This window comes from Procambarus clarkii, chromosome 62 (assembly GCF_040958095.1).
Source record: "Procambarus clarkii isolate CNS0578487 chromosome 62, FALCON_Pclarkii_2.0, whole genome shotgun sequence".
Taxonomy (NCBI): Eukaryota; Metazoa; Arthropoda; class Malacostraca; order Decapoda; family Cambaridae; genus Procambarus; species Procambarus clarkii.
Genome location: NC_091211.1, coordinates 15,443,238 through 15,455,886, shown reverse-complemented (window position 1 = coordinate 15,455,886; position 12,649 = coordinate 15,443,238). Strand labels below are relative to the sequence as shown.

The following is a 12,649-nucleotide window of genomic DNA, read 5'->3' as shown; positions in this document are numbered from 1 at the left end:
GTTACTTGATCTCGAGACTCGGGCAGCTTCGGGGGTTGCCCCTTCCGGGGGGGCGGCAGAGGCATTCGAGTCTTGTCTCCCGGCCGAAGCTTCAGGGTCTGACCAGTGGGCCCCCCTTCCTCCAGCTTTTCCGGCTGCTCCGTCCTTGTCTTGTGGGGTCGGGGCTTGGGGAGAGGACTCGGCCTCGGGTCCTGTGGTGACGGACCTCGAGGCTGGGGAGGGGCTGACTTGGGGGCCTTGGGCCCCACTGGACCCCGCCTGGGTTTTTCTTCCCACTGAGCGGGGCTTATTGTTACAAGGAGTGGGGTTTTCTTTTCCCCCCTCTGCGTACGAGTTGGATTTGGTGTCGGCCCCTCCCCGGGTTCAGTTCCGTGTTCCCCTGGGTACGTCGGTTCCGTCCTTCCGGAGGTTTTCGGCTTATCGCATCCAACCTGGTGTGGTGCGAGCGGCCTTTGCAGCTTACCTCCTGCATGACCCGGATTATGCCTCGGAAATGGATCCGTCCACGTTCAGGTTTGGGACTTCGTTCCCTTTCTGGCTCCGTTTCGAGGTTCCGGAGTCGTCCTGGCTAGCAGACTGCCCCTTGTTTGGTCTGGATTCCTGGCATTCCTTCTGTCGTTCCCGCACGCTGGAGTGGCGGGAAGCTTCCACGGTGCTTCAGGTTTTCCTGGGGGCGAACTTGAGTACCTGAATGAGTGCTTGTTTGCCCCTGCCCTTCCCCGCGATGTGGGCGTTATTCAGCTCCATGTGCAGGTTCCCTCCCTTTCGGCGGCGCTCCTTGCGGAGGACTTGCACGCCCGGGGCCTTTTGTGTTCGGCCTTGCGGTTCTTTTCCCTCCTGGAGCTGTCTTCGGATTGGCTCATGGAGGATGTGGGGACGCTTGGGTCCGTCCCGGGGTCCGGCACCTTGTCCTCGGCTGCGCGTTCGTCGGCTGCCTTGTTGAAGCTGTTCACGCCGATTTTGCGGGATGCGGTTTCCCTGTTTTATGCTTCCCGTCTCGCGTGTCGGCAGGCGGTGCTGGGTTCCTCCGTAGAATCTGCTTGGGCTCTGGCTCTTAGGCGTTCTTCACCTTTTTGTCCTCTCCTGTTTGGGGTGTCGGCCGTGGCGCAGTTTATTCATTCTGCGTCGGCGGCTTGTCGTCCGATGTCGGACTTGTTGGTTTTCCGGGGGTCCCGGGGTGGGTCTTCCCGGAAAGGTCGTGCCAGGGCTCGGGGTTCCTCTCGTCGTGGTAGGCCTCTGGTGTCAGGTTTGGGGTTGGCTCCTCCTGCGGACCCTCCCTCGTCTGGTCGGCGCGGTGTTCGCACTGTGCAGGGTTCTGGGTCTCGTAAGGGTCGCCGGCCCTTTCGCGGTTTGCCCCCTTGACGGGGCGATGGGGGGGCGGCTTGCGCTGTTCGCCCGCGCCTGGTCCCACGATTCGTGGGCCTTTCGGGTCGTGTCTCGCGGCCTGCGGTGGCGTTGGGTGGCCCCTCCCCCCTTTGGGGGGTCGGGGCTGGCAGGGCAGGTTTCTTCCCCTGTGCTTTGTCGAGTCGTCTTGGAGTGGGTACGCTTGGGCGTCGTCGAAACGACGTCGTCCCTCAGATGGGTTTCCCGTCTGTTTCCGGTTCCGAAACGGGACTGCGCGGACCTGCAGTTCATTCTGGACTTGTCCCGTCTGAACCCCTGGGTTCATTGCCCCTCCTTTCGGATGACTGCGCTGTCTCAAGTTCGGCTCCTCTTGGAGCCGGGAGCTTGGATGGTGTCCCTGGACCTCCGGGACGCTTATTGGCATGTCCCGATTCATCCGCGGTTCAGGGACTGGCTCGGTTTTGTTGTGGGGCGTCTGAGTTACCGCTTTCGTTGTCTCCCGTTCGGGTTGAACCTGGCACCTCGCGTGTTCATGCGCCTTACACGGGTTGTGGTGGCTCGTTTGCGTCTCCTAGGTGTTCGGGTGTTGGCCTACCTCGACGACTGGCTGGTTTGGGCTCCCAGCCAGTCAGCTTGCTTGCTAGCCAGGGATTTGGTTCTTTCCCAGCTCGCCGAGTTCGGGTTCTTGGTGAACTGGAGGAAGTCCCATCTGGTTCCCTCTCAGGTTCGGACTTGGCTGGGTCTCGTTTGGGACTCTCGCACCGCCTCCTTGTCTCTCCCTCCTTAGTCTCTCCTGCGGCTGCGGTCCCGCCTTCGTCTGTTTCTGGAGGGCCCTCGGGTCACCCGGCGGTTGCTCGAGGGGCTGTGCGGGAGCCTGAACTTCGCGATGGTGGTCTACCCGCCGGGTCGGGTTTGGCTTCGATGGCTGTTCTGGTTCCTTCGGGGTTCCCCCTTCCGCCTCTCTCGCGATCGCAGAGTTCGACCCCCGGGGGCCTTGCGTCGGTTGCTGCGTCACCGGCTTCCTCTTCGGGTTTTTCGGGGTTCAGTGCCTTGGCGCCTACCCGAGCCCTCGCTCGATGTATACACGGATGCGTCGTCTCTCGGCTGGGGTTTTGTGACCAGTGCTCACCAGGCCGGCCAGGGGCGTTGGGATCCGTCCTTCCGTCGAGCTCACAGCACGGTGCGGGAGTTCACGGCAGTGTGGTTTGCTCTGGGGAGGATTCGGGTGGCCCGCGGATCGACGATTCGGCTCCATTTGGACTGCTCTCCGGTGGTTCATTGCCTGAACCGCGGGGGTTCGATGCGGTCCTTGTCTCTTTGGGGTTGGTCGCTTCGGGTGACTCGTCTGCTGAGTTCTCGGGGTTTGGCTCTCCTGGCGGTTCACGTACGGGGCGTGTCCAACGTCTTGGCCGACGCCCTGTCTCGCTTCGTTCCCCTCTCCACGGAGTGGACGGTCGACGACGAGTCCTTCCGTTGGCTTTGCCAGACGTTCGGGCGCCCCGAAGTGGACCTCTTCGCGTCGGCGTGGTCGCGGCGTCTTCCCGTTTATGCGGCGCCCTTCCCCGATCGCGAGGCCGTCGGGGTCGATGCCTTTCGGCTAGACTGGTCGAGGTGGGGGTTCCTGTACCTCTTTCCCCCGGTTCGGCTGTTGCTCCAGGTCCTGACTCGCTTAGAGACTTACCAGGGGAGAGTTGTCCTTCTGGCCCCTTGGTGGCCGGCCCAGCCTTGGTTTCAGGCGCTGGTTGCTCGGTGTCCGAACCCGAGGGTTTTCCCGCGGCTCCGCCTCTTTCAGCAGATCGGGCCGGTACGTCACGTGGCTGGTTCGATCTCCTCCTCGAGTCTTCGCGTATGGTTTTTTTGACTCGAGTCTATCATCATCTCTATGGTGATCAGGTGGCCTCCTTGTTGGTGTCCCACCTGAGGGCTTCTTCTTGGCGGCAGTATGAAGTTTCCTGGCGGTCCTTCCGTTTCTTTTTGCGTCTTCGTCGTGTTAGCTCCTTGTCTGTTCGGGTGGTCTTGTCCTTCCTCTTGTGGTTGTTTCAGGACCGTCATCTTATGCCTAACACTGTCGCTTCGTATCGTGTGGCACTGGCGGAGCCGCTTCAGCTTGCTTTCGGTATCGATATTACGTCTGCGCCGTTTCGCAAGCTGTCTCGTGCATTGTTTCACCTCCGGCCTGCTCATGCGTCGCCTGAGCCGTCCTGGTCTTTGGACAGAGTGCTCGCTTTCCTTTCATCTCCTCGTTTCGTTGTGGCCCCTTCGGTCCAGGATTGTTTTTCCAAGGCACTTTTCTTGTTGGCTTTGGCCTCTGGGGGTCGGGTAGGGGAGCTTCATGCTCTCCTCCGGCGCAGGGGTTTCTGCTCTTTTGGTCGTGGTGATTGTTTTGTTCGTTGCAGCCGTCTCCTTTTCTGGCGAAGAATGAGACTGCTGCGTTCCGGAGGGGTCCATGGGTGGTTGATGCTTGGTTGGTCAGGCCGGGGGTGCATCATGTTTTGTGTCCAGTTGCGGCGCTTCGCCGTTATTTGCGCGCCACAGCTTCTGTGTCCGGGGACGCGCTGTGGGTTGATCCGGTTTCCCTTCTTCCCTGTTCGCGGGTTCGGGTCTCTCGGGTCGTCCGCAGGGTTATTAGGTCCAGCCAGCCTGCGGTCTATCCCCGTGTCCATGACGTTCGTAAGTTCGCGGCTCTTGCTGCCGTCTTTGGGAATATGTCTTGGTCTGATATTCGGGTGCGGGGATTTTGGCGGTCGAACAGGGTCCTGGCTGCTCGTTACCTTGTGAATGTCCCTGGGCCTCGTCGGGCCTGTGTTGCTTTGGGTCGGCGGTTGCAGCCAGTTGTCTCGGCTTAGAGTTGAGGAGTGAGCGATGTCCGCCTCCCGGGTAAGTCCCTCTTTTTTCTGTCTGTGGGTAGTTAGCTCCGGGGAGCCGACGGGGCTCCCCCCAGAAAACCAGAGTTGAATGTAATGAAACGCCATTTTCTGGGTGAGTCCCGGAGGCTCCCCGGCATCCCTCCCTCCCTCCGGTCGGCGGTTTTTCGCGTTTTTGACATCCAGCCTCAAGAACTGAGGTGTGGGTAGCCGGCGCGGGGGGTCTGGGGCTCCCCCTTCCCCCTCCCGGGGAGGGGGGAGCTGCGCAGACAGCGGCGCGGCGGTGTGTGACGTCACACTGGTTTGCTTGTTTTCGGTTGGGGAGTTCTATCCACTAGTTCGGTTTTTGGTAGCAATTTTAACCAGAATAGGGGTTTGTTTTGGGGCGCTTACCTTTCTGGGTGCCTGTTCCGGTCGATGGCAGACATAGAATGCTTCCAACTACACGGGGGCTTCTATAGGCCATTGCTCCCCTTGCCTCTCTGAGGGGGCCTGGTTCTGGCCGTGGTCCCCGGTAGGCCTAAGAACTCCATACACATGACTGATGCCAAAGTTTGACATTAGCATATCAGCCTGGGATAGCTCCGGGGAGCCTCCGGGACTCACCCTGAAAATGGCGTTTCATTACTTTTTTTTTTTTTTTTTTTTTTTTTTTTTTTTTTTGAGATATATACAAGAGTTGTTACATTCTTGTACAGCCACTAGTACGCGTAGCGTTTCGGGCAAGTCCTTAATCCTACGGTCCCTGGAATACGATCCCCTGCCGCGAAGAATCGTTTTTTCATCCAAGTACACATTTTACTGTTGCGTTAAACAGAGGCTACAGTTAAGGAATTGTGCCCAGTAAATCCTCCCCGGCCAGGATACGAACCCCTGACATAGCGCTCGCGGAACGCCAGGCGAGTGTCTTACCACTACCACATTCAACGCTGGTTTTTTTTAAATTTCTCAAGCCATCCCCTACTCACCTTAAACTCTTTCGTATCTGCAAAACTCGTTCTAGGGGTTTTCTTTATAAGATCTTGCATGAAGATTTCATTGTTGACCAAACCACACACTGGAAATTGAATAGACGACGACATTTCGATCCGTCCTGGACCATTATAAAGTCGATTGTCATGAGATGAGGGAAGCAAGAGCATTAAGTAGGCAAGAGAGAGAGGTGAGGAGATGGCAAGTATGTACGTATGTACATGAATAAAACATGTACATACTTATACATAACGTGTGTAAATAGTGTAATAAACACAATAACAGTATTTTGGGAGGAGGAATGTTGGCGAGTAATGTGTTGGAGGAGGGAGGGAGGACTGGCAGGGTGTGGCAGCTCACTCATGTTTTTTGGGCTCACCATACCAACATAGTGGATCGTTATGGTGAATACATACTTAGATGGGTATATACAATGTGTGTATATAGTGTAATAACAGCAAAAACACTGTTTGATTGTAGAATATGTCGCATATATGAGGCCCATAATTTTGAGCATAGCGATGTTCTATACTTTGAATTATATAAATTCCACAAATTACACACTTTTAAATAATATTACAGCAAAAAAAAAGAAGAAATGAATGAGAAACTTCAAAATAATTGCGCAACATTTTATTCGCAGCAACTGCCGTCGCACGGGGTGGTGGGGCCGACAGACCCCCATCGCTCCAACGCTCAGCGCCCATAATTTGCTCAACTTCCCAGCTCCATCGCAGCTAAAGTAAGTCACATACAATATTTTTTGTTTAGTTTCCCCGTGATCAGACTCTGCATTTTAACAATATAAGAAGAGAAAAAAAATTTTTGGAAAGAATTTATTTCTTGTGCACCAGGGTGTTATTTTGAGACAGAGCAGTTCAGTGGTTAACTACTAAATTTTTTTTTTTCTCCCACACACGCACCCCCCTAGGAAGCAGCCTGTAACAGCTAACTCCCAGATACCTATTTACTGTTAGGTAGCAGGGGTCATCCCCTTTTGTACAAAGAATCTGCTAAAGCTTTTAGGGCTAATCTTTGACACTCGTTTGTCTTTGTCGCCCCATATTTTTTACGTCCGAGTTGAATGCTCTAAGGCCCTTAACTAACTTTAGGTCATGTCCCATACTTCTTGGGGAGCTAATCGACACTGCTCCTCTCTTTACATTCCTCTCTCGTTCTGTCTAAACTCGATTATGGCCCTGTTTACTCGTCTGCTTCTCCTTCTACCCTTCACCATCTGGACACACTGCATCATACTGGGTTACGGCTCAGCTCTGGTACCTTTCCTTCGACACCTACCCTAAGCCTGTATGTTGAAACTGGCGTCCTGTTTCTACAGGATCGCCATGATCGCTACTGTCTTCTCCACCTTGCACGGTCCTTACAGCACCCTCACTCTTGCTTATGTCATGCCTTGACCTTTACCCATCCTGTGGTTCCTGTTCCCCTTCACCACCTATCTCTTTCTGTACGGTTGTCTCTCTTACAAAATGCTCTTTCAGTTTGTGTTACCAATATTTCCCCTCGTGTCATTCCGTCTTTGCCCCTATGGAGGGGTCCCCGTTCCTAAATTCTGTAAGCCTTGACCCACATGACTAAAACTTTTACCCCTCCTACAGTTCTAAATCACCTTTTCCTTGAACACTTTTCTTCACACTTCCACTCTATTTCCGTCTTCACCAATGGGTCTTAAGTCTGCAGACGGTGTAGGCTACTCTGTTGTTTTTCCTGACTGCACCTTTGTGTCTCCTGCCTCCGGAGACTAGCATCTTCATGGCAGAACTTTATGCTATTCTCTATGCTCTTCATCAACTCTTTTCTCGCTGTCAATCCTCCTCTGTGTTTGTAGTTGACACTTGCAGTGCCCTCATGGCTCTAGAATCCTTTAATCCAGTCCATCCTTTGGTAGTTGAAATTCAACATTGGCTGTTTCTTATCTCCAGTAGATTTAAGACAGTGGAATTTCGCTGGATTCCCACCCATATTGGTGTGTTCTTAAATGAGCGTGCGGACACTGCCGCTAAGGAAGCTATCCGCACCTGTCCCATCTCCCGTAAAGGTATTCCTTATTATGACTTTTACCCAGTTATTCATTTCCCCATTCTTGCCCATTGTCAGGGTTGTTGGTCTTCTGTTACTGGTAACAAATTGCGTGCTCTTAAGAGTAGTGTGTTCCCGTGGCCTTCCTCCTACCACCGTAACCGGTGGTGGGAAACGGCTCTGGCGAGGTTGTATATAGGTCATACACGTTTAACTCACGGGCACTTAATGGAGCGCTGCCCTGCTTCTTATTGTCCAAACCGTTGTCTCTACATGTCCTGACTTCCAGGACTTACGTGTCTTGCTTCCCGACCATCCCTCACTGTCAATTGTCCCTTGATAAAATTCTTGGTAAATTCAATACCTTTGATATTGTTCGCCGTATGCGGTTTTGTTCTTGTATTGGCGACGTTAGTGATATTTAGCGCACTATGATTATCCCACACATTTGATGGTTTGATAATTACTGTACTGTACAGTACTTTGGTTTGGAATGTATCAAATAAAAGTTGTTTCATGTATTCAAATGTGTGAGAAAATCCACTGGGGCTGAGATGAAGCGAACCTGTAACAAAGGCATTGCCAGTTGCATACTCTACCACCACTGATGGTAAAAGTCTTACAACTGGATATCTTGTGTGACGGGTTATGGTATCACAGCTATATTGAACCAAGATGGTATGGCTCTCCCTCACATAAATGAAAGAAATGCTGCTATTGGCCTTGCAGTGTGTAAGTTGCAGGTGGAAACAAATGAAAATTATCAAATAAATAATTAAACAATTTACTGAAATAGTAATGAACAAAAATAACACATGACAATACTTGACTATCATGTAATGCAAAGGTGAACAAGTTAGTATGACCTTAAATGCAAAAAATAAACTATAAGCAATGAATAAAAGTATGAAGATATACTGGTGTTCTGAAGACAGCTACCATACCACCATGGCATCAGTCACACGACGTTGGCTGGAAGCGGACGACGGGTTAGAGACACGAAGGTGATCCTAGAGCACTAAGGGAGAGATTGCCTCTCCAGGGAGGCAGCGCTCTTTATATAGTCCGGCGGTGATGACTCATCCAGTGTCAACACGAGGTGGACATCTGGTCAACTAGCAAACTGCTCGTTGTGGCTGGCGGTGCCTTTGTGTTGAGCTGTACCACTGTCAGTTGAAGGCGGCTAACTGCTTGTTTGTGGGGACAAACTGCCAGTTTGCAGTGGCGCCCGGCTTGCCTCTGAGTCGTACCAGGCCGTGCCAGGCCCTGGGGGGTATGGAGAGGTGGCAGGACTGATGACTCTTCTGGGCTGGTGTAGATGTATACTTCCAGTGCAGAGGCATTGAAGGTGAAGGGAAAAGGCAGTTCCACTGCTATGCAGGGGATTCACGTGACACTTGTGAAGCCACAGAAAGTCTGGAGGCCCTACTGAAGCCAGTCCAAGTATTAAATAAAACCCCTGAAGTACGCCGGTGAAGGGTAAAGTGAAGGGTGAAGCAAGACCGTATGCCCCAACTTCAGGCACACACAGAAAATCACGTTTTGGTCCCGCCTCTCAACTGTGTATATGAAGTTGGGGCGTATGGTGTTAAACTGCTTCACTGCGAATACGAACTGCGAATACGTGCAGAGAACCAGAATTTGGCTCCAAAATATGGCTCAGGCCTCGAAATTGGGATGTTTGAGATATTTTGAAAACTACAGGGGGGTTTGGGCAAAATATGACCCACTGCCGTTTTCAGTACTTGGCATATGTTCGGTAAAAAAAAGTCGTAATTTCAAACTGCGAATACGTGCAGAGAGCCAGAATTTGGCTCAAAAATATCGCTCAGGCCTCGAAATTGGGGTGTTTGAAATATTTTGAAAACTGCAGGGGGGTTTGGGCAAAATATGACCCACCGCCGCTTTCAGTAATTGGTATGTGTTCGGTAAAAAATTTCGTAATTTCAAACTGCGAATACGTGCAGAGAGCCAGAATTTGGGTCCAAAATATGGCTCAGGCCTCGAAATTTGGATGTTTGAGATATTTTGAAAACTGCAGGGGGGTTTGGGCAAAATATGACCCACCGCCGCTTTCAGTAATTGGCATGTGTTCGGTAAAAAATTTTGTAATTTCAAACTGCGAATACGTGCAGAGAGCCAGAATTTGGCTCCAAAATATGGCTCAGGCCTCGAAATTTGGATGTTTGAGATATTTTGAAAACTGCAGGGGGGTTTGGGCAAAATATGACCCACCGCCGCTTTCAGTAATTGGCATGTGTTCGGTAAAAAATTTCGTAATTTCAAACTGGGAATACGTTCAGAGAGCCAGAATTTGGCTCAAAAATATGGCTCAGGCCTCGAAATTGGGATGTTTGGGATATTTTGAAAACTGCTGGGGGGTTTGGGCAAAATATGACCCACCGCCACATTCAGTACTTGGCATATGTTCGGTAAAAAAATTCGTAATTTCAAACTTCGAATACGTGCAGAGAGCCAGAATTTGGCTCCAAAATATGGCTCAGGCCTCGAAATTGGGATGTTTGAGATATTTTGAAAACTGCAGGGGGGTTTGGGCAAAATATGACCCACCGCCGCTTTCAGTAATTGGCATGTGTTCGGTAAAAAATTTCGTAATTTCAAACTTCGAATACGTGCAGAGAGCCAGAATTTGGCTCCAAAATATGGCTCAGGCCTCGAAATTGGGATGTTTGAGATATTTTGAAAACTGCAGGGGGGTTTGCGCAAAATATGACCCACCGCCGCTTTCTGTAATTGGCATGTGTTCGGTAAAAAATTTCGTAATTTCAAACTGCGAATACGTGCAGAGAGCACGAATTTGGCTCAAAAATATGGCTCAGGCCTCGAAATTGGGATGTTTGAGATATTTTGAAATCTGCAGGGGGGTTTGGGCAAAATATGTCCCACTGCCGCTTTCAGTACTTGGCATATGTTCGGTAAAAATGGTCGTATTTTCAAACTGCGAATACGTGCAGAGAGCCAGAATTTGGCTCCAAAATATGGCTCAGGCCTCGAAATTGCGATGTTTGGGATATTTTGAAAACTGCTGGGGGGTTTGGGCAAAATATGACCCACCGCCGCTTTCAGTACTTGGCATATGTTCAGTATAAAAACGTTGTAATTTCAAACTGCGAATACGTGCAGAGAGCCAGAATTTGGCTCAAAAATATGGCTCAGGCCTCGAAATTGGGATGTTTGGGATATTTTGAAAACTGCTGGGGGGTTTGGGCAAAATATGACCCACCGCCACATTCAGTACTTGGCATATGTTCGGTAAAAAAATTCGTAATTTCAAACTTCGAATATGTGCAGAGAGCCAGAATTTGGCTCAAAAATATCGCTCAGGCCTCGAAATTGAGATGTTTGAGATATTTTGAAAACTGCAGGGGGGTTTGGGCAAAGTATGACCCACCGCCGCTTTCAGTAATTGGCATGTGTTCGGTAAAAAATTTCGTAATTTCAAACTGTGAATACGTGCAGAGAGCCAGAAATTGGCTCAAAAATATCGCTCAGGCCTCGAAATTGGGATGTTTGAGATATTTTGAAAACTGCAGGGGGGTTTGGGCAAAATATGACCTACCGCCGCTTTCAGTAATTGGTATGTGTTCGGTAAAAAATTTTGTAATTTCAAACTGCGAATACGTGCAGAGAGCTAGAATTTGGCTCCAAAATATGGGTCAGGCCTCGAAATTGGGATGTTTGAAATATTTTGAAAACTGCAGGGGGGTTTGGGCAAAATATGTCCCACTGCCGCTTTCAGTACTTGGCAGATGTTCGTTAAAAAAAGTTGTATTTTCAAACTGCGAATACGTGCAGAGAGCCAGAATTTGGCTCCAAAATATGGCTCAGGCCTCGAAATTTGGATGTTTGAGATATTTTGAAAACTGCAGGGGGGTTTGGGCAAAATATGACCCACTGCCGCTTTCAGTACTTGGCATATGTTCGGTAAAAAAAAGTCGTAATTTCAAACTGCGAATACGTGCAGAGAGCCAGAATTTGGCTCCAAAATATGGCTCAGGCCTCGAAATTAGGATGTTTGAGATATTTTGAAAACTGGGGGGGGGTTTGGGCAAAATATGTCCCACTGCCGCTTTCAGTACTTGGCAGATGTTCGGTAAAAAAAAGCTGTATTTTCAAACTGCGAATACGTGCAGAGAGCCAGAATTTGGCTACAAAATATGGCTCAGGCCTCGAAATTGGGATGTTTGAGATATTTTGAAAACTGCAGGGGGGTTTGGGCAAAATATGACGCACTGCCGCTTTCAGTACTTGGCATATGTTCGGTAAAAAAAAATTGTAATTTCAAACTGCGAATACGTGCAAAGAGCCAGAATTTGGCTCCAAAATATGGCTCAGGCCTCGAAATTGGGATGTTTGAGATATTTTGAAAACTGCAGGGGGGTTTGGGCAAAATATGTCCCACTGCCGCTTTCAGTACTTGGCATATGTTCGGTAAAAAAAAATCGTAATTTCAAACTGCGAATACGTGCAGAGAGCCAGAATTTGGCTCCAAAATATGGCTCAGGCCTCGAAATTGAGATGTTTGAGATATTTTGAAAACTGCAGGGGGTTTTGGGCAAAGTATAACCCACTGCCGCTTTCAGTAATTGGCATGTGTTCGGTAAAAAATTTCGTAATTTCAAATTGCGAATACGTGCAGAGAGCCAGAATTTGGCTCAAAAATATGGCTCAGGCCTGCGAATTGGGATGTTTGAGATATTTTGAAAACTGCAGGGGGGTTTGGGCAAAATATGTCCCACTGCCGCTTTCAGTACTTGCAGATGTTCGGTAAAAAAAGTTGTATTTTCAAACTGCGAATACGTGCAGAGAGCCAGAATTTGGCTCCAAAATATGGCTCAGGCCTCGAAATTGGGATGTTTGAGATATTTTGAAAACTGCAGGGGGGATTGGGCAAAATATGACCCACTGCCGCGTTCAGTACTTTACTTATGTTCAGTAAAAAAAAGTCGTAATTTCAAACAGCGAATACGTGCAGAGAGCCAGAATTTGGCTCCAAAATATGGCTCAGGCCTCGAAATTGGGATGTTTGGGATATTTTGAAAACTGCTGGGGGGTTTGGGCAAAATATTACCCACCTCCGCATTCAGTACTTGGCATATGTTCGGTAAAAAAAAGTCGTAATTTCAAACTGCGAATACGTGCAGAGAGCCAGAATTTGGCTCAAAAATATCGCTCAGGCCTCGAAATTGGGATGTTTGAGATATTTTGAAAACTGCTGGGGGGTTTGGGCAAAATATGACCCACTGCTGCTTTCAGTAATTGGTATGTGTTCAGTTAAAAATTTCGTAATTTCAAACTGCGAATATGTGCAGAGAGCCAGAATTTGGCTCCAAAATATGGCTCAGGCCTCGAAATTGGGATGTGTGAGATATTTTGAAAACTGCAGGGGGGGTTTGGGCAAAATATGT

At 49.8% G+C, this 12,649-nt stretch overlaps 1 long non-coding RNA gene across 2 annotated transcripts in view; it reads left to right on the top strand.

Moving 5' to 3' along the window:
• LOC123766422 (uncharacterized) overlaps positions 1–12,649 on the top strand; it is a 35,493-nt gene that overhangs the window by 16,380 nt on the left and 6,464 nt on the right. For both annotated transcript variants that reach the window (XR_011223491.1, XR_011223490.1), the window contains one exon: positions 5,824–5,922. This is a non-coding gene — a long non-coding RNA (uncharacterized lncRNA). The remainder of the gene's footprint in view (positions 1–5,823; positions 5,923–12,649) is intronic.